General features: G+C 46.2%; 1 non-coding gene and 1 pseudogene across 2 annotated transcripts; both read left to right on the forward strand.

Annotated features, from left to right (window-relative positions):
- The first annotated feature begins 16,044 nt into the window (after positions 1 to 16,044).
- LOC123119455 (epoxide hydrolase A-like) lies at positions 16,045 to 17,934 on the forward strand (annotated as a pseudogene). The gene is made up of 4 exons (XR_006458688.1): positions 16,045 to 16,418; positions 16,487 to 16,663; positions 17,181 to 17,419; positions 17,497 to 17,934. The product of XR_006458688.1 is annotated as an epoxide hydrolase A-like (transcript).
- A 2,594-nt stretch (positions 17,935 to 20,528) lies between these two features.
- TRNAE-UUC (transfer RNA glutamic acid (anticodon UUC)) lies at positions 20,529 to 20,602 on the forward strand. Its single transcript has one exon. It is a non-coding gene; the product is annotated as a tRNA-Glu (tRNA).
- Positions 20,603 to 20,756: the final 154 nt, after the last annotated feature.

Raw genomic sequence — 20,756 nt, forward strand, 5'->3', positions numbered from 1 at the left:
AGCTCGAGCAGCTTTTCTCCGGCGAGCAACCACCAGATCCCGATCCAAAATCGCTGGAGGTTGACTTTTCCCGTATCCCGAAATTCTCCAAGTCATTTTATTTTACAGTATATGCCCATGTTCATAGCATCGTAACTCTCTGCATATAGCTCCGTTTCATGCGTGTGATATCTCGAAATGTTCATCTCGTGATGCTCTCCATTTTGTTCTATTGCGCCATGTTCATTTGAGTCCATCTTGATGCCCAAATCTCTGGTGCAAGAGTGCTAGTTGCTGTTATCTTCTGTTACTTAGCAGAACTTGGTGATTTGTTATTTTTGTTGCATTTAATCTGTTCATCTTATGGGTATGAGCTCTACATGTGTTTTGTTGTATGCCATGCCATCTTTACAGAGGTGTATGCCATGTATTTTTATGATCTCAGTGGTGACTAGCACAAGCATGCAAACTAGGCTCCATAATGTTTCTGATTTCAGGGACAGTAAATTTACCAAGTCTTTGTCTGCTGTTATTTTGTTGCTATGTATCCATGTGGCTACAGAGAGATCCATGCTTATTTTGATGATGTTCAGTAAGGATGTTTTGTAGATATGGTTGTCATTGATCCATTCATGCCCTTGTTGGCAATTATGGAGTGCCATAGTATGACTCAATCTTGCTCTACTTTTGCTATAAAAATATTTCTGGCAGATTGTTTATGTGTTATTCAATCTTGCCAAGGTTGTTGTAGTTGATCCATTCATGCTATGTACATTGCTCTTGCCATGGATAGCTTCATAAACATGCCTTCTTACTGTAGGTATGCTTGTTTTGTCATGCATTGCCTTGTGGTGAGTGCATCAAGCTCACCAAGTTGCCTTCATATTATTGTTTCTGCCATGCTCTGTTTTCTGCTAAGTCTGGAACCTGTTAACGAAACTTGCTATGTTTACATGGTTGCCATCATATCTTCTGGTCCTTTTTGGCTTATGGTCAGTAAGGGACTTTTGTCATATGCATTTAGTAGAATACTTGTTCATGCCTTGTTTTGCCATGTTAAATTCCTGTAGCATGTTGTTTTCATGCTCTGAACATTGCTACCTGATGCTGTTTCAGGCATGTCCAGTAATTTCACCAAGTCTGTGAACCTGTTATCTTTTGCACTTTTGTCATGCTTGTTTGAGCTTGTTATGTTGTGATCTAGCTGTAGCTCAGTGTTCATCTTTTCTCAAGCATCTCCTGTAGATTACTGCCATGTGCTTTGTTGCTATGTTGGAGTGCCGTAGCATTGTTACTTGTTGCATTCTAAGTGATATCATGCTGTTAATTGCAGATTCGTGTCATTCTTGTTTTGCTTGCCATTTGCAAACCGTGCATCCGTTTCCGGTGATATTTATATCGATTTCGACCGAAATCATCTCATCTTTCCAGTGGCATGCTTGGTTTGCCAAGTTACTGCCTTGTTCATCATTTTCCTTCCGGAGCACGCATATGCATCGCATATCATATCTTGCATATCATTCATGTTTTGCATCATGTTGCTTGTGCATTTCTCGTGATTGATTGTGGTTCCTTTGCTTGTGATCTTGTGTTGGGTAGAGCCGGGAGACGAGTTCGTGAACGAGGAACCTGTTGAGTACGCTTACGAGGATCAAGCTTTCGACAACTCTGAGAACCTTGCAGGCAAGATGACCATACCCTCGAAATCACTTCTATCTTTGCTTTGCTAGTTGTTCGTTCTATTGCCATGCTGCGCTACCTACCACTTGCTATATCATGCCTCCCATATTTCCATGTCAGCCTCTAACCATCCTTTCCTAGCAAACCGTTGTTTGGCTAAGTTACCGCTTTTGCTCAGCCCTTCTTATAGCGTTGCTAGTTGCAGGTGAAGTTGAAGTTGGTTCCATGTTGGAACATGGATATGTTGGGATATCACAATATCTCTTATTTAATTAATGCATCTATATATTTGGTAAAGGGTGGAAGGCTCGGCCTTATGCCTGGTGTTTTGTTCCACTCTTGCCGCCCTAGTTTCTGTCTTACCGGTGTTATGTTCCTTGATTTTGCGTGCTGGTCCAAACTAGAGCGACTTGTAGCGCCACCTTGGGGAAACTCGAGGATTGGTTTTAGTTGTACGTAGTGTTCATCCGGTGTGCCCTGAGAACGAGATATGTGCAGCTCCTATCGGGATTTATCGGCACATTCGGGCGGCTTTGCTGGTCTTCTTTTACCATTGTCGAAATGTCTTGTAAACCGGGATTCCGAGACTGATCGGGTCTTTCCGGGAGAAGGTTTATCCTTCGTTGACCGTGAGAGCTTATGATGGGCTAAGTTGGGACACCCCTGCAGGGTATTATCTTTCGAAAGCCGTGCCCGCGGTTATGAGGCAGATGGGAATTTGTTAATGTCCGGTTGTAGAGAACTTGTCACTTGACCCAATTAAAATACATCAACTGTGTGTGTAGCCGTGATGGTCTCTTCTCGGTGGAGTCCGGGAAGTGAACACGGTTTGAGTTATGCATTGACGTAAGTAGGAGTTCAGGATCACTTCTTGGTCATTACTAGTTGACGACCGTTCCGTTGCTTCTCTTCTCGCTCTCATTTGCGTATGTTAGCCACCATATATGCTTAGTGCCTGCTGCAGTTCCACCTCATTACACCATCCTTTCCTATAAGCTTAAATAGTCTTGATCTCGCGGGTGTGAGATTGCTGAGTCCTCGTGACTCACAGATTCTACCAAAACAGTTGCAGGTGCCGACGATGCCATTGCAGATGATGGGATCGACCTCAAGTGGGAGTTCGACGAGGAACGTGGTCGTTACTATGTGTCTTTTCCTGATGATCAGTAGTGGAGCCCAGTTGGGACGATCGGGGATCTAGCATTTGGGGTTGTCCTATTTTCATTTGGATCTTGACCGTAGTCGGTCTATGTGTGTATTTTGGATGATGTATGAATTATATTTATGTATTGTGTGAAGTGGCGATTGTAAGCCAACTCTCGTTATCCCATTCTTGTTCATTACATGGGATTGTGTGAAGGTGACCCTTCTTGCGACAAAACCACAATGCGGTTATGCCTCTAAGTCGTGCCTCGACACGTGGGAGATATAGCCGCATCGTGGGCGTTACACACGCTAGGTGCAAGACCCGCTGCAGGAGCAACACCAGACGTTGTGAATGTCTGGCAGAGCAAAGCTGATGACTACTCGATAGTTCAGTGTGCCATGCTTTACGGCTTAGAACCGGGACTTCAACGACGTTTTAAACGTCATGGAGCATATGAGATGTTTCAGGAGTTGAAGTTAATATTTCAAGCAAATGCCCGGATTGAGAGATATGAAGTCTCCAATAAGTTCTACAGCTGCAAGATAGAGGAGAATAGTTCTGTCAGCGAGCATATACTCAAAATGTCTGGGTATAACAATCACTTGATTCAACTGGGAGTTAATCTTCCTGATGATAGTGTCATTGACAGAATTCTTCAATCACTACCACCAAGCTACAAGAGCTTCGTGATGAACTGTAATATGCAAGGGATGAACAAGACAATTCCCGAGCTCTTCGCGATGCTAAAGGTTGCGTAGGTAGAAATCAAGAAGGAGCATCAAGTGTTGATGGTCAACAAGACCACCAGTTTCAAGAAAAAGGGTAAAGGGAAGAAGGGGAACTTCAAGAAGAACGGCAAGCAAGTTGCTGCTCAAGTGAAGAAGCCCAAGTCTGGACCTAAGCCTGAGACTGAGTGCTTCTACTGCAAAGGGACTGGTCACTGGAAGCGGAACTACCCCAAGTATTTGGCGGATAAGAAGGATGTCAAGCTGAACAAAGGTATATGTGATATACATGTTATTGATGTGTACCTTACTAATGCTTGCGGTAGCACCTGGGTATTTGATACCGGTTCTGTTGCTAATATTTGCAACTCGAAACAGGGACTACGGATTAAGCGAAGATTGGCTAAGGATGAGGTGACTATGCGCGTGGGAAATGGTTCCAAAGTCGATTTGATCATCATCGGCATGCTACCTCTACATCTACCTTCGGGATTAGTTTTAGACCTGAATAATTGTTATTTGGTGCCAGCGTTGAGCATGAACATTATATCTGGATCTTGTTTGATGCGAGACGGTTATTCATTTAAATCTGAGAATAATGGTTGTTCTATTTATATGAGTAATATCTTTTATGGTCATGCACCCTTGAAGAGTGGTCTATTTTTGTTGAATCTTGATAGTAGTGATACACATATTCATAATATTGAAGCCAAAAGATGCAGAGTTGATAATGATAGTGCGACTTATTTGTGGCATTGTCGTTTGGGTCATATTGGTGTAAAGCGCACGAAGAAACTCCATTCTAATGGACTTTTGGAATCACTTGATTATGAATCACTTGGTACTTGCGAACCATGCCTCATGGGCAAGATGACTAAAACTCCGTTCTCCGGAACAATGGAGCGAGCAACAGATTTATTGGAAATCATACATACTGATGTATGTGGTCCGATGAATATTGAAGCTCGCGGAGGGTATTGTTATTTTCTCACCTTCACAGATGATTTGAGCAGATATGGGTATATCTACTTGATGAAACATAAGTCTGAAACATTTGAAAAGTTCAAAGAATTTCATAGTGAAGTGGAAAATCATCGTAACAAGAAAATAAAGTTTCTATGATCTGATCGTGGAGGAGAGTATTTGAGTTACGAGTTTGGTCTTCATTTGAAACAATGCGGAATAGTTTGGCAACTCACGCCACCCGGAACACCACAGCGTAATGGTGTGTCCGAACATCGTAACCGCACTTTATTAGATATGGTGCGATCTATGATGTCTCTTACTGACTTACCGCTATCATTTTTGGGTTATGCTTTAGAGACGGATGCATTCATGTTAAATAGGGCACCATCTAAATCCGTTGAGATGACACCTTATGAACTGTGGTTTGGCAAGAAACCCAAGTTGTCGTTTCTTAAAGTTTGGGGCTGCGATGCTTATGTGAAGAAACTTCTACCTGATAAGCTTGAACCCAAATCGGAAAAATGTGTCTTCATAGGATACCCAAAGGAGACTGTTGGGTACACCTTCTATCACAGATCCGAAGGCAAGACATTCGTTGCTAAGAATGGATCCTTTCTAGAGAAGGAGTTTCTCTCGAAAGAAGTGAGTGGGAGGAAAGTAGAACTTGATGAGGTAACTATACCTGCTCCCTTATTGGAAAGTAGTTCATCACAGAAATCAGTTCCTGTGATCCCTGCACCAATCAGTGAGGAAGCTAATGATGATGATCATGAAGCTTTAGATCAAGTTACTACCGAACCTCGTAGGTCAACCAGAGTAAGATCCGCACCAGAGTGGTATGGTAATCCTGTTCTGGAGGTCATGTTACTTGGCCATGACGAACCTACGAACTATGAGGAAGCGATGATGAGCCCAGATTCCGCGAAATGGCTTGAGGCCATGAAATCTGAGATGGGATCCATGTATGAGAACAAAGTGTGGACTTTGGTTGACTTGCCCGATGATCGGCAAGCCATCGAGAATAAATGGATCTTCAAGAAGAAGACTGACGCTGATGGTAATGTTACTGTCTACAAAGCTCAACTTGTCGCGAAAGGTTTTCCACAAGTTCAAGGAATTGACTACGATGAGACCTTCTCACCCGTAGCGATGCTTAAGTCCGTCTGAATCATGTTAGCAATTGCTGCATTTTATGATTATGAAATTTGGCAAATGGATGTAAAGACTGCATTCCTGAATGGATTCCTGGAAGAAGAGTTGTATATGATGCAACCTGAAGGTTTATTGATCTGTGCTAACAAAGTGTGCAAGCTCCAGCGATCCATTTATGGACTGGTGCAAGCCTCTCGGAGTTGGAATAAACGTTTTGATAGTGTGATCAAAGCATATGGTTTTATGCAGACTTTTGGAGAAGCCTGTATTTACAAGAAAGTGAGTGGGAGCTGTGTAGCATTTCTAATATTATATGTGGATGACATATTGCTGATTGGAAATGATATAGAATTTATGGATAGCATAAAAGGATACTTGAACAAGAGTTTTTCAATGAAAGACCACGGTGAAGCTGCTTATATATTGGGCATCAAGATCTATAGAGATAGATCGAGACGCTTAATTGGACTTTCACAAAGCACATACCTTGATAAAGTTTTGAAGAAGTTCAAAATGGATCAAGCAAAGAAAGGGTTCTTGCCTGTGTTACAAGGTGTGAAGTTGAGTCAGACTCAATGCCCGACCACTGCAGAAGATAGAGAGAAAATGAAAGGTGTTCCCTATGCTTCAGCCATAGGCTCTATCATTTATGCAATGTTGTGTACCAGACCTGATGTGTGCCTTGCTATTAGTTTAGCAGGGAGGTACCAAAGTAATCCAGGAGTGGATCACTGGACATCGGTCAAGGACATCCTGAAATACCTGAAAAGGACTAAGGATATGTTTCTCGTTTATGGAGGTGACAAAGAGCTCGTCGTAGATGGTTACGTCGATGCAAGCTTTGACACTGATCCGGATGACTCTAAGTCACAAACCGGATACGTCTTTATATTGAACGGTGGAGCTGTCAGTTGGTGCAGTTCTAAGCAAAGTGTCGTGGCGGGATCTACGTGTGAAGCGGAGTACATAGCTGCTTCGGAAGCAGCAAATGAAGGAGTCTGGATGAAGGAGTTCATATCCGATATAGGTGTCATACCTAGTGCATCGGGTCCAATGGAAATCATTTGTGACAATACTGGTGCAATTGCCTTGGTAAAGGAATCCAGATTTCACAAGAGAACCAAGCACATCAAAAGACGCTTCAATTCCATCCGTGATCAAGTCAAGGAGGGAGACATAGAGATTTGCAAGATACATACGGATCTAAATGTTGCAGATCCATTGACTAAGCCTCTCTCACGAACAAAACATGATAAGCACAAGACTCCATGGGTGTTATAATCATTACTGTGTAATCTAGATTATTGACTCTAGTGCAAGTGGGAGACTGAAGGAAATATGCCCTAGAGGCAATAATGAAGTTGTTATTTATATTTCCTTATATCATGATAAATGTTTATTATTCATGCTAGAATTGTATTAACCGGAAACTTAGTACATGTGTGAATACATAGACAAACAGAGTGTCACTAGTATGTCTCTACTTGACTAGCTCGTTAATCAAAGATGGTTAAGTTTCCTAGCCATAGAGATGAGTTGTCATTTGATGAACGGGATCACATCATTAGAGAATGATGTGATTGACTTGACCCATTCCGTTAGCTTAGCACTTGATCGTTTAGTATGTTGCTATTGTTTTCTTCATGACTTATACATGTTCCTATAACTATGAGACTATGCAACTCCCGAATACCGGAGGAACACTTTGTGTGCTACCAAACGTCACAACATAACTGGGTGATTATAAAGGTGATCTACAAGTGTCTCCGATGGTGTTTGTTGAGTTGGCATAGATCGAGATTAGGATTTGTCACTCCGATTGTCAGAGAGGTATCTCTGGGCCCTCTCGGTAATGCACATCACTATAAGCATTGCAAGCAATGTGACTAATGAGTTAGTTGTGGGATGATGCATTACGGAACGAGTAAAGAGACTTGCCGGTAACGAGGTTGAACTAGGTATTGAGATACCGACGATCGAATCTCGGCCAAGTAACATACTGATGACAAAGGGAACAACGTATGTTGTTAGGCGGTTTGACCGATAAAGATCTTCATAGAATATGTAGGAACCAATATGAGCATCCAGTTTCCGCTATTGGTTATTGGCCGGAGACGTGTCTCGGTCATGTCTACATAGTTCTCGAACCCGTAGGGTCCGCACGCTTAACGTTCGGTGACGATCGGTATTATGAGTTTATGTGTTTTGATGTACCCAAGGTAGTTCGGAGTCCCGGATATGATCACGGACATGACGAGGAGTCTCGAAATGGTTGAGACATAAAGATTGATATATTGGATGACTATATTCGGACACCGGATGAGTTCCGGGGGTCACCGGATAATTATCGGAGTGCCGGGGGGTTATCGGAACCCCCGGGGGAACTAATGGGCCATCATGGGCCTTGTGAGAGAGAGAGGAGGGGGCCTTAGGGCTGGCCGCCGCCCCCCCCCCCCCCTTGAGGAGTCCGAATTGGACAAGGAGGGGGGCGGCGCCCCCTCTTTCCCTCCCTCTCTCCCTCTCTTTCCTTTCCCCTTCCTCCTCCTAGTTGGACTAGGAAAGCGGGAGTCCTACTAGGAGGAGGAGGACTCCCCTCCTTGGCGCGCCCAAGGGCCGGCCGGCCTCCCCCCTTGCTCCTTTATATACGGGGGTAGGGGGCACCCTAGAACACAACAGACATTGTCTTAGCCGTGTGCGGTGCCCCCCTCCACCATAATCCACCTCGGTCATATCGTTGCAGTGCTTAGGCGAAGCCCTGCACCGGTAGCTTCATCATCATAGTCATCACGCTGTTGTGTTGATGAAGCTCTCCCTCGACACTCAGCTGGATCGAGAGTTCGTGGGACATCACCGAGCCGAACGTGTGCAGATCGCGGAGGTGCCGTACTTTCGGTACTAGGATCGGTCGGATCATGAAGACGTACGACTACATCAACCGCGTTGTCATAACGCTTCCGCTTACGGTCTACAAGGGTACGTAGACAACACTCTCTCGCTCGTTGCTATGCATCACCATGATCTTGTGTGTGCGTAGGAAATTTTGAAATTACTGTGTTCCCCAACAGTGGCATCCGAGCCAGGTTTATGCGTAGATGTTATATGCACGAGTAGAACACAAATGAGTTGTGGGCGATAATAGTCATACTGCTTACCAGCATGTCATACTTTGATTCGGCGGTATTGTTGGATGAAGCGGCCCGGACCGACATTACGCGTACGCTTACGCGAGACTGGTTCTACCGACGTGCTTCGCACACAGGTGGCTGGCGGGTGTCGGTTTCTCCAACTTTAGTTGAATCAAGTGTGGCTATGCCCGGTCCTTGTTGAAGGTTAAAACAGCACATACTTGACGAAAAATCGTTGTGGTTTTGATGCGTAGGTAAGAACGGTTCTTGCTCAGCCCGTAGCAGCCACGTAAAACTTGCAACAACAAAGTACAGGACGTCTAACTTGTTTTTGCAGGCATGTTGTGATGTGATATGGTCAACACTCTCTCGCTCGTTGCTATGCATCACCATGATCTTGCGTGTGCGTAGGAAATTTTTGAAATTACTGCGTTCCCCAACAGTCCTTCGTCAGTCTCCGCTTATTCCGCAGCTCCTGCTTTGAGTTACAAATGTGAGCAACCTCACCGGTATCAAATACCTAGGAGCTACTACGAGCGCTGGTAAGGTACACATCAATAACATGTATATCATATATACCTTTGGCGTTGCCAGCCTTCTTATCCGCTAAGTACTTGGGGCAGTTCCGCTTCCAGTGACCATTTCCCTTGCAATAAAAGCACTTAGTCTCAGGCTTGGGTCCATTCTTTGGCTTCTTCTTCCCGGCAACTGACTTACCGGGCGCGGCAACTCCCATGCCATCCTTCTTGAAGTTCTTCTTACCCTTGCCTTTCTTGAAACTAGTGGTCTTATTCACCATCAACACTTGATGTTCCTTTTTGATTTCCACCTCCACTGATTTCAGCATTGAATATAACTCAGGAATGGACTTCTCCATCCCTTGCATATTGTAGTTCATCACAAAGCTCTTGTAGCTAGGTGGAAGCGACTGGAGGATTCTGTCAATGACCGAGTCATCTGGAAGATTAACTCCCAGCTGAGACAAGCGGTTGTGCAACCCAGACATTTTGAGTATATGCTCGCTGACAGAACTATTTTCCTCCATCTTACAACTGTAGAACTTGTCGGAGACTTCATATCTCTCGACCCAGGCATGATCTTGGAAAACCATTTTCAGCTCTTGAACATCTCATATGCTCCGTGTTGCTCAAAATGCTTTTGGAGCCCCAATTCTAAGCTGGAAAGCATGCCGCACTGAACCATGGAGTAATCATCACTATGCGACTGCCAGGCGTTCATAACGTCTTGAGTTGCTGGGAAAATGGGTGCGTCACCTAGCAGTGCTTCAAGGACATATGCTTTCTTGGCGGCTATGAGGATGGTCCTAAAGTTATGGACCCAATCCGTATAGTTGCTACCATCGTCTTTTAGCTTGGTTTTCTCTAGGAACGCGTTGAAGTTGAGGGCAACATTAGCGTGGGCAATTGGATCTACAGGATAGATTGTAAAGACAATTTTAGACTAAGTTCATGATAATTAAGTTCATCTAATCAAATTATTTAATGAACTCCCACTCAGATAGACATCCCTCTAGTCATCTAAGTGATACATGATCTGAATCGACAAGGCCGTGTTCGATCATCACGTGAGACGGACTAGTCATCAACGGTGAACATCTCCATGTTGATCGCATCTACTATACGACTCATGTTCGACCTTTCGGTCTCTCGTGTTTCGAGGCCATGTCTGTACATTCTAGGCTCGTCAAGTCAACCTAAGTGTTTTGCATGTGTAAATCTGGCTTACACCCGTTGTATTCGAACATTAGAATCTATCACACCCGATCATCACGTGGTGCTTCGAAACAACGAACCTTCGCAACGGTGCACACTTAGGGGGAACACATTTCTTGAAATTTTAGTGAGGGATTATCTTACTTATGCTGCCGTCGTTCTAAGCAAATAAGATGTAAACAAGATAAACATCACATGCAAATCATAAAGTGACATGATATGGCCAATATCATCTTGCGCCTTTGATCTCCATCTTCGAGGCGCAGCATGATCACCATCGTCACCGGCATGACACCATGATATCCATCATCGTGTCTTCATGAAGTTGTCTCGCCAACTATTACTTCTACTACTATGGCTAATGGTTAGCAAAAAGTAAAGTAATTACATGGCATTTATATTGACTCGCAGGTCATACAATAAATTAAGACAACTCCTATGGCTCCTGTCGGTTGTCATACTCATCGACATGCAAGTCGTGATTCATATTACAAGAATATGATCAATCTCATACATCACATATATAATTCATCGCATCCTTTTGGGCATATCACATCACATAGCATACCCTGCAAAAACAAGTTAGACGTCCTTTAATTGTTGTTGCATGTTTTATGTGGCTGCTATGGGTTTCTAGCAAGAACGTTTCTTACCTACGCAAAAGCCACAACGGTGATATGCCAATTGCTGTTTATCCTTCATAAGGACCCTCTTCATCGAATCCGATCCGACTAAAGTGGGAGAGACAGACACCCGCTAGCCACCTTATGCAACGAGTGCATGTCAGTCGGTGGAACCTGTCCCACGTAAGCGTACGTGTAAGGTCGGTCCGAGCCGCTTCATCCCACAATGCCGCCGAATCAAGATAGGACTAGTAACGGTAAGCAAATTGAACAAATCATCGCCCACAACTACTTGTGTTCTACTCGTGCATAGAATCTACGCATAGACCTAGGTCTGATTCCACTATTGGGGAACGTAGTAATAATTCAAAAAAAATCCTACGTGTCACGAAGATCAATCTAGGAGATGCTAGCAACGAGAGAGAGGGAGTGCATCTTCATACCCTTGAAGATCACTAAGCGAAAGCGTTACAAGACCGCGGTTGATGGAGTCGTACTCGCGGCGATTCAAATCGCGGAAGATCCGATCCAAGCGCCGAACTGACGGCGCCTCCGTGTTCAACACACGTACAACACGGGGACGTCTCCTCCTTCTTGATCCAGCAAGGGGAGAGGAAAAGTTGAGGGAGAACTCCGGCAGCACGACTGCGTGGTGGTGGAGCTCGTGGTTCTCCGACAGAGCTTCGTTACGCTCAACGGTGGAGGAGGAGGAGTTGGAGGGGGAGGGCTGCGCCAGGGGCAAGGGTGTATCTCCCATGCGCCTCCCCACTATATATAGGGGTGGAGGGGGCTGGTTTCTTGCCCTCCAAGTCCATTGGGGCATTGGCAAAGGTGGGAGGAAAGAAATCCCATCCTTTCCCTTCCCCACCGATTGTTATCCCCCTTTTTAGGGATCTTGATCTTATCCCTTCCGGATATGATCTTATTCCTTCTAAGGGGGTATCTTGGTGCGCCTTGACCAGGGGTGTGGGGCCTTGCCCCCACTACCCACGTTCATGTGGGTCCCCCCATGCAGGTGGGCCCCACTCCAGAACCTTCTAGAAACTTCCCGGTATAATACCGAAAAATCCCAAACATTTTCCGGTGGCCAAAATAGGACTTCCATATATAAATCTTTACCTCCGGACCATTCCGGAACTCCTCGTGACGTCCAGGATCTCATCCCAGACTCCGAACAACTTTCGGTAATCACATACAATTCCCATTACAACTCTAGCGTCACCGAACCTTGAGTGTGTAGACCCTATGGGTTCGGGAACCATGCAGACATGACCGAGATGCCTCTCCGGCCAATAACCAATTGCTGGATCTGGATACCCATATTGGCTCCCACATGTTCCACGATGATCTCATCGAATGAACCACGATGTCGGGGATTCAATCAATCTTGTATACAATTCCCTTTGTCCATCGGTATGTTACTTGCCCGAGATTCGGTCGTCGGTATCCCTATACCTTGTTCAATCTCGTTACCGGCAAGTCTCTTTACTCGTTCCGTAACGCATGATCTCGTGGCTAACTCCTTAGTCACATTGAGCTCATTATGATGATGCATTACCGAGTGGGCCCACAGATACCTATCCGTCATACGGAGTGACAAATCCCAGTCTCGATTTGTGCCAACCCAACAGACACTTTCGGAGATACCTGTAGTACACCTTTATAGCCACCTAGTTATGTTGTGACGTTTGATACACCCAAAGCCCTACGGTATCCGGGAGTTGCACAATCTCATGGTCTAAGGAAATGATACTTGACATTAGAAAAGCTCTAGCAAACGAACTACGCGATCTTGTGCTATGCTTAGGATTGGATCTTGCCCATCACATCATTCTCCTAATGATGTGATCCCGTTATCAATGATATCCAATGTCCATGGTCAGGAAACCACAACCATCTATTGATCAACGAGCTAGTCAACTAGAGGCTCACTAGGGACATGTTGTAGTCTATGCATTCACACATGTATTACGGTTTCCGGTTAATACAATTATAGCATGAACAATAGACAATTATCATGACCAAGGAAATATAATAATAACCATTTTATTATTGCCTCTAGGGCATATTTCCAACAGCGGATGCTTCCGCTCCTCCAAGCACCATATACCGCCCAGTGGCACGACTCGCTTCCTCTCCTTCCCTGTCCCCAAGGAGGGAACTGGTGCCTTATCTCTCGGCCCATCCAGAGAAGGTTGGCTTGGCCAAGGCATGGCGCTCAACTATTCGGACGCGGCGGGCCACATTCCTGAGTCAGGCTTTCACGGATTCGGAAGTCGTTTCCCTGGAGCTTGAGGCGGCAAAGGCGGCGGTGCAAGAAGATCCTAGCCTGGGCCAGATTCTTCATCGGTAACTGGCTCTTTTCCAGTGCCGCGCTGGCTGTGATATTCGCCCAGCAGTTGAGTCAATCAACCATTTGGTTCTGCATTGCATCCATGCTTCTGCTATTTTGGACAGGCTCAACCTAACTGATTATGCTTGTGTTACCTCCGATTTGCTGGATTTCATGCAACGTGCTCATCTAAGATGGCCCTCGTCAAGTAAGTTGCACATTCTGGTTGTTGTGTGTGCCATCACTCTTTGGCACTCCAGGAATGATCTTGTGTTTAATCATAAGTGTGGACGCCGTCCTACACTAGGTTGTACGCAGTTGAGCTGTTATCGGTTTGGAGACACACAGCACAACGTGATGTGGATAAAGCGTTGTTGTTTTCATGGGTGCAAAAATTGGTTGGCTAGCCTAGCATAGGTCTTTTCTCCTTCTTTCTTTTGTTCTTCTTCCTCTCTAGGCAGCTCATGGCCTATGCTTAGGTGCGTAATATGAGCTTCATGTAATTGACCTATGGTCTTTGGGCTCCGACCTGTTTTGAAATATATAAAGTAGAACGTGATCTAACTTTCATTTAAAAAAGGCATAACCTAGTGGTGGAAATGGGTTGATGCCTTCCCACCTACTCAGGTTCAAGACATGTACTTGCAATTTAGGTTTGTTGCAATAATTATACTGTAGGGGGCTTTACAATCTTTCTGTAAAAACACCTAATATTTTGTGCCTAAGGGGGTGTTTGATTGGGTCGTGGTTTTCAAAAAAGCAAACATAGGTTGTCAACCGTGCGAAAGCGGTTGTGCTATCGAAAAGTTGTTGTGAATAGTTACCGTTTGGTAAACCAGATATGTGATGTGTGGCTTTTGAGTAAAATGTCTAGAATACCCTTGAGATGTTCAAAGTTGTTTTTAAGGTTATTTATGCAACATACTTGATGGGATCAGTTTTTGCCTTTTGTAATCAAAGTTCAATTGTTGCCTTCTTTATTCAGTAAGAGATCAAAAAAAATTAGGACCCCGATAGATCCCAAAGTTCGGATTTTAAGCATGTCATCCTGAACGTTTTTTCATGGTAACTTTAGTTGAAACGAGGTGACAATTTTAGTAGTTAAAATATGGCAACTTCGCCTCGGTTTGTTTTTCTGTCAGAAAATTGTCATGTTTTATCAATCTCGCGTGAACTAAAATTACCATGAAAAACGTTCGATTGTCATGCTTAAAATCCGAATGTTCAGGATTTATCATTTCCGAAAAATTATTGTGAAACCTTCAAACTGGAGAGTGTCCTGTGCAACGATTCTGGTATTCATGTCGCCGGAAAGCTCGAGACTGCAAGTCTCGGCGTTTTCCTTTTTCTTTTTTCCTTGAGTGGGTCATGTGCGTTTGATGTAGAATGAACGGCAGATTTGCTCGGTGGCTGTGCTCTCAAAGTCGCTGAAGCTGACCTCATTGCTGACTCCACAAATGACAGATCGCTCGGTGACTTTGCTCTTCAAAACCAGTGAAGTTGTCCAAAAAAAAAAGACGACGATAACTGTCACACGGGTGGACGATAAAGGATCTGCCAACACGTTTTGTGTGGTGTTTAAAAGGACCAGCCTATATGTCTACGTGTGGACAAAATAACTAGCGCTCACATGCTTTTTTTCTTGCGGTTCCTTTCACACGCCTACGTGTGAGCAAAATGCATAACGCTCACACAACCTCTCTCAGCCACCTACCTCACGGTCCCGCACGCCCCCGCGTGACAGTCACCATGCGTCCCCGCAGTTGTCATGGTCCGGACCCTCTTCAATGTCCGTTTAACTGCAGTTGCCATGTCGTTGAACTACAGTTGCCATGTCGGACAACTACAGTTGCCATGGTTGCTCAACTGCAGTTGTCATCTCAGGTCAAGTGCCAGATGCCATTTTAGACAACTGCAGCTGTTGCCATGTATGGTCTGGTTTACTATAGTTGCCATGATTTAAAAACTTTGTAGGTTGCCACCTACTAACACTAAGCAGTTGCTATGTATGGTCTGGTTTACTATAGTTGCCATGATTTGAAAACCTTAGGAGTGGCCACCTAGTAACACTAGGCAGTTGCCGTCTAGCGCTACAAAGAGACATGGCAAAACAACATGTTCGGGTAAAAAGAAAGAGTTGCCATCTGCTTACAAGCACACTAGGACAGTTGCCGTGTACCCTGCAAAACACATGGCAACTAACATGTTCGGGTAAAAAAAAAGAGAGTTGTCATCCGCTTACAAGCACGCTAAGGCAGTTGCCATGTACACTGCAAAACATATGGCAACTGGCAGCTTGGGTGTGGAAAGAGGAGACGGGCGTGTGGGTGAGATGGCAAATGCCCACACACCAGCCCTTGTGCGTGAATGAAAACTGGCGTGTAGGCGAACTGCTAAACGTCCACAGACCGGCACCTTCGTGTGATGAAACGGACGTGTGGACGACCGGGTGAATGCCCACACACCAGCTTAGTCCTACGTGGCACCATAAACATGTCAAGATTCGTGCACCCACAAACGGACGCGGATCCATGTGTGTAGGCGAGATGCAAACGCCCACACTTGTGGGTGTTAGTGTTTCGGAAAAAACACTGAAACCGAGTCCGACAAAGCACGCTCGGCCGGCGAGGCGAGTGAGAGAGTCAACTCGACCATGGAGTCCGGCGGTGCAGGCGAGGTGCGGCACTGGAACGCCGACGTCAACGGCGTCTCCCTCCACGTCGCCGAGCAGGGCCCCGCCGCCGGCCCGGCGGTGCTCCTCCTCCACGGCTTCCCGGAGCTCTGGCTCTCCTGGCGCCACCAGATGGCCGCTCTCGCCGCCCGCGGCTTCCGCGCCCTCGCCCCCGACCTCCGCGGCTACGGCGACTCCGACGCCCCCGCGGACCCCGCCGCCTACACCATGCTCCACGTCGTCGGCGACGTGGTCGCGCTCCTCGACCACCTCCGCCTCCCCAAGGTGCGTAGCTCTTGGTTTCTTCTTCCTTGGCCGCCGAGAGTGACGCACTGACGCCGGCGCCGGCGCAGGTGGTGGTGGTGGGTCACGACTGGGGTGCGCAGGTGGCGTGGCATTTCTGCCTGTTCCGGCCGGACCGGGTGCGCGCCGTCGTCGCGCTGGGGATCCCGTTCTTCCCCCGCTCCCCTCGTCCGATGGCGGAGATGTTCGCGGCGCGCGGCGACGGGTTCTACATCACGCAGTTCCAGGTGCTGTGATTCTTGGTTCCAGGTGTATTCTGACTTGATTTCGGCATTCATTCTTCTTCTTGCTAATGCCATGGGGGACCTGATACAGCATGGAAGCAGTGAATTGGTTGTGTGAAATGGAAATTAATCACATAAAAACTGAAGCAAATGTTCAAAGGAAAAAAATAAAGCGGATGATGATTCGAAGGGGCTAATTGATTGATGAATCTTTGAACTTCTATGCTGAAGAAGCGTAGATTTATTAACTGCTAGTATATGTATCTAAGATATGATCCAAACTGTTTCCTGAAAATTAGAGCAAATACATCATTTGCTAACATTTCGCAAAAGTAAGATTCTATAATCAGGACACAAACACTAAGATTATTTTTGTGGGTCCAAAACTAAAGTCTAAAGCCCAGGATGGCACCAAGATGGGCATATCTTTGCCTTGTAGATGTAGTCATGATCTCTATATAACTCTGTAGATGTTGCAAAACTACCAACTTCGTCTTATTTATAAAGTTCATGCCTGCAGGAGCCTGGAAGAGCTGAAAAGGCATTTGCTCGGTACGACGTCGCGACTGTCCTAAAGAAGTTCTACTCCCTTCAATTAGATGACCTTGCTGCTCCTCCTGGAGTAGAGATCATAGATTTTTTCGAGGCGTCATCATCCCCACTTCCTTGGATGACCGAGGAAGAACTGGGGCAGTATGCCGAGAAGTTTCAGAAGTCTGGCTTCACCGGACCCCTCAACTACTACCGCGCCATGGACACGTAAACTTCATTACTTACATTCTTCATATGCTTTCCATTTTATGTAGCTCATACACAACAATTCATGTCAAACTCAGGAACTGGAGGCTTACTGCGCCCTGGCACGGTGCAAAGATCACGGTGCCTGCGAAGTTCATCGGGGGTGAGAAGGACGTCGGTGTCGAGTCCTTTGGAGTCAAGCGCTACATCGAGAGCGGGGGTTTCAAGTCCAATGTTCCAGACCTTGAGGTTTCCATCATTGAAGGCCACCATTTCCTCCAGCAAGAGCAGGCCGAGAGGGTGAACTCTGAGATACTGTCCTTCCTGGACAAGCTTTCTGGCGAGGAAGCACATAATTAAGAACCAAGTCTGCGAGGAGGCGCATAACTAAGAACCGAGTAAAAGGGTAGTGTATGAGCTGGTTTTAGATGTGAAAGTTGTCTTTTCTAAACTGAAATATAAAGCTGGTGGACCTATCCACTCAAATAAATGTCAGAGATAGGCTTCAATAAAGTGCACTGCTGTTGTCTTTCTAATGTGGTATTTTTTTTTAGAAAAGGAGGAAGACCCCCGGCCTCTGCATCTGGACGATGCATGCAGCCACTTTATTAATTGTTCACACAAGACCTTACAAAGTAATACAACAGTAAGATTAAAGTCACCGTCTAGGCAACATCTGTCACTACTTCTATTCAATTGATGAAGGGATGCTGATAGTCTGGGCCTAATACCAAACAGACCTTGCAGCCAAACCTAACATTTAAGACCCGAGGTCCCATCCAGGACGCCTGCCGGGTATGGGTCACCCACCGGTCCGGCGCACTCCTCAACCAGGATGCCTGCTAGGTATGAGGCCGTCGCAGCCACCTGTCACCAATCCATCTTCAGAGTTGCACTGCTGCATCTACCTTGCCCGGTCTAGCTGGCGTCGACGCCACCACGACGCCAGACCGCGTCACCCTCCTGCGCGAGTTCATCTTCGCGCATCGGACCCCGAGTCAACACAGCGCCATGCCGCCGAGACCCGCCGCCATCAATGAATGAGATGACGCACTGCTTCACCAAAGAATCCGTCCTCTGGTCCCTCGATCACGTGTGTACCTCCAAGAAAGACGCCCCCAAAGGGGGAACGACACCAGAGCGCCGCCGTCATCCGATCATCCGATCTAGGGTTTCCCCCGGAGGTAGCAGAGAGTGGCCTTGAACTTCTCCACGACGATGCCTTCAAGAAGGGAACGATGCAGATAGCGCTGCCACCGCCGGCCTTGGCAGTAGCCGAAAGCAAGTTTTCACCCAGATCTGTTCGAAGGAATCCAACTCCCATGCACAGCCGCCGCCACCACCAGGCTGAGCACACGCCGCCGCCGGCACCTCCAAGATCGAAGTCACCGGCGGAGCCTGGCCACCAGATGCACCACCACCGCCATCCCGCAGGGCCACCGGCCACTCCCATCTCCAAAGCCTCCATCCCCGATCCAATCTGGGAGTACCCTGATCCGCCGCCAGGAGGCAGCGCCCAAGCCAGGGACGCCGCACCACCGGAGGGATGCCACGCCATCGAGCTAGCAGGGCGTCAGGGGAAGGCGCTGGGGACGGAACTGACCTGCTGGTCTACGGCGCTGTTGAGGAGAAGGAGCCCCGCATCCCACCTCGCAGAACAGGTGACGAGCAGCCCCGCCGCCGCCAACGCCACGAGGGCTTTGCCCGGTGGCGCCCATCGGCAGCGGTGAGGGGAAGGGCAGCGGGGAAGGGAACCCCTAGGCGGCGGCGGCGCCCTCCCGGGTCGCCCGCGGGGGGTGGGGGGGATAAGATTGTGTTGGGATGTACTAGATTCTAAGATTCTAGTTGTTGAGCAGCCTGTGTTGAGAATCTTGTACTGAACATGGAGATAGTATGGAAGAAAAATGCCAACTTAACATTGCATATATTGTTATGAAAACAATAATAAACACCTCGACATTGTCTTCTTTTTTAGGGGAAGCCATTGGCTAGCTTTATTGATTGGCAATAATAGTTACATGGTTCAGAAGGTAGGGCAAAAGAAAACCAGGGGATTCATCGACCCAGAATACATAATTTACAGAATTACCAAAAGACCTAGCTATCAGATGGGCATCCGAATTGGCTTCCCTTGGACAGAATTTGAAACTAACATCGTCAAAAGTTAGCTATCAGTGCACATTCTTCAAATATTGCAGAACTTGTTGTTGATGAGAATCCACTATCTTGTAAAGTTTCAATAACTTGAGCACAATAAATCCGCCAGTAAAATCTGTGCTCTTATTGTATAGTTCAACGCCAGTCGGCGCTCAGTGCCCAGTCGTGGAGTTTCTTAGCGAGTTAGTCCACATGTGGTCTATATATATCGGTTTTCGCCTGATTTTTCGTTAATTAACTGAGCAATTTCTCTTCTTTATTAATTGATGAGGCAATCGTTTGTCACCGTTTCAAAAAATATATATGTGCCCTCCTGGGGCCGCTTCCAACGAACATTGGTTCTCTGAATTTGCCTCCCACAGCTTCTTGTATAGTTCAACGTCAGTCGGCGCATGATTGCCCTGCTAACCGGATGGACATCTTCCGCAGGTGTCAACTCGCGTCTTTCCCACCAAATAAACCATGCAGCCAGCCAGCCACAAGAATAAAGTTCCCTCACACGGATTTCTGGAGATAATACTCCAGAAGCTCTTCCAGAACAGCCGCCCCTTCCCCTGCCACGCAGGCCTGACGGCCGGGCCCCATTGTCAATTTTCCTTTCAAAACGCTCTCAATGAGATTTTAGTGCTTTCAGAAAAAAAACTAACCGAAAATCAGTGGTTTTCGGCAAACTTCGACGCAATTGTGGAGTTCTTTTCTTGCAATTTTAGTCCCAACAGTCCAAGATTATATTCGAGTGATTTATGTGTTATAGGCCTACTGTGATTAGCTTGTGTTTAGTCATCTTGTTTGATCCTCATTTTCCAAAAAGAAAAAAAAAATGCAACCAGACAGTTCGCATTTCCAAGAAAATTATCAAATTACAAAATTCATTGTTATTTGAACTGTGTTCTTTTCTAACAGTTAGATATAAAAACAACATTCTGGATCATCGAGTTTGTCAAGTTCGAACCTAATCCTACAATTTCACTAATCCATTGTCGTCCAGCCCGGTTAGGATACCTGGCTTTCACCCAGGCGACCCGGGTTCAAATCCCGGCAATGGAGCCCTTTTTTTTGCCTATTCTTTTCACCATACCTAAATTGCAGCTCTAGCTACCTAAGTTGAAACTTCTGAAAGCTAGCTATCCATGTTCCAGAACCATGAGCTTGGTTACGAAATCTTATGGGTGTTAGGCTTTCAACTCTAGCCTACCCCAAC

The sequence above is a fragment of the Triticum aestivum genome, chromosome 5D (assembly GCF_018294505.1).
Source record: "Triticum aestivum cultivar Chinese Spring chromosome 5D, IWGSC CS RefSeq v2.1, whole genome shotgun sequence".
NCBI classification, from domain to species: Eukaryota; Viridiplantae; Streptophyta; class Magnoliopsida; order Poales; family Poaceae; genus Triticum; species Triticum aestivum.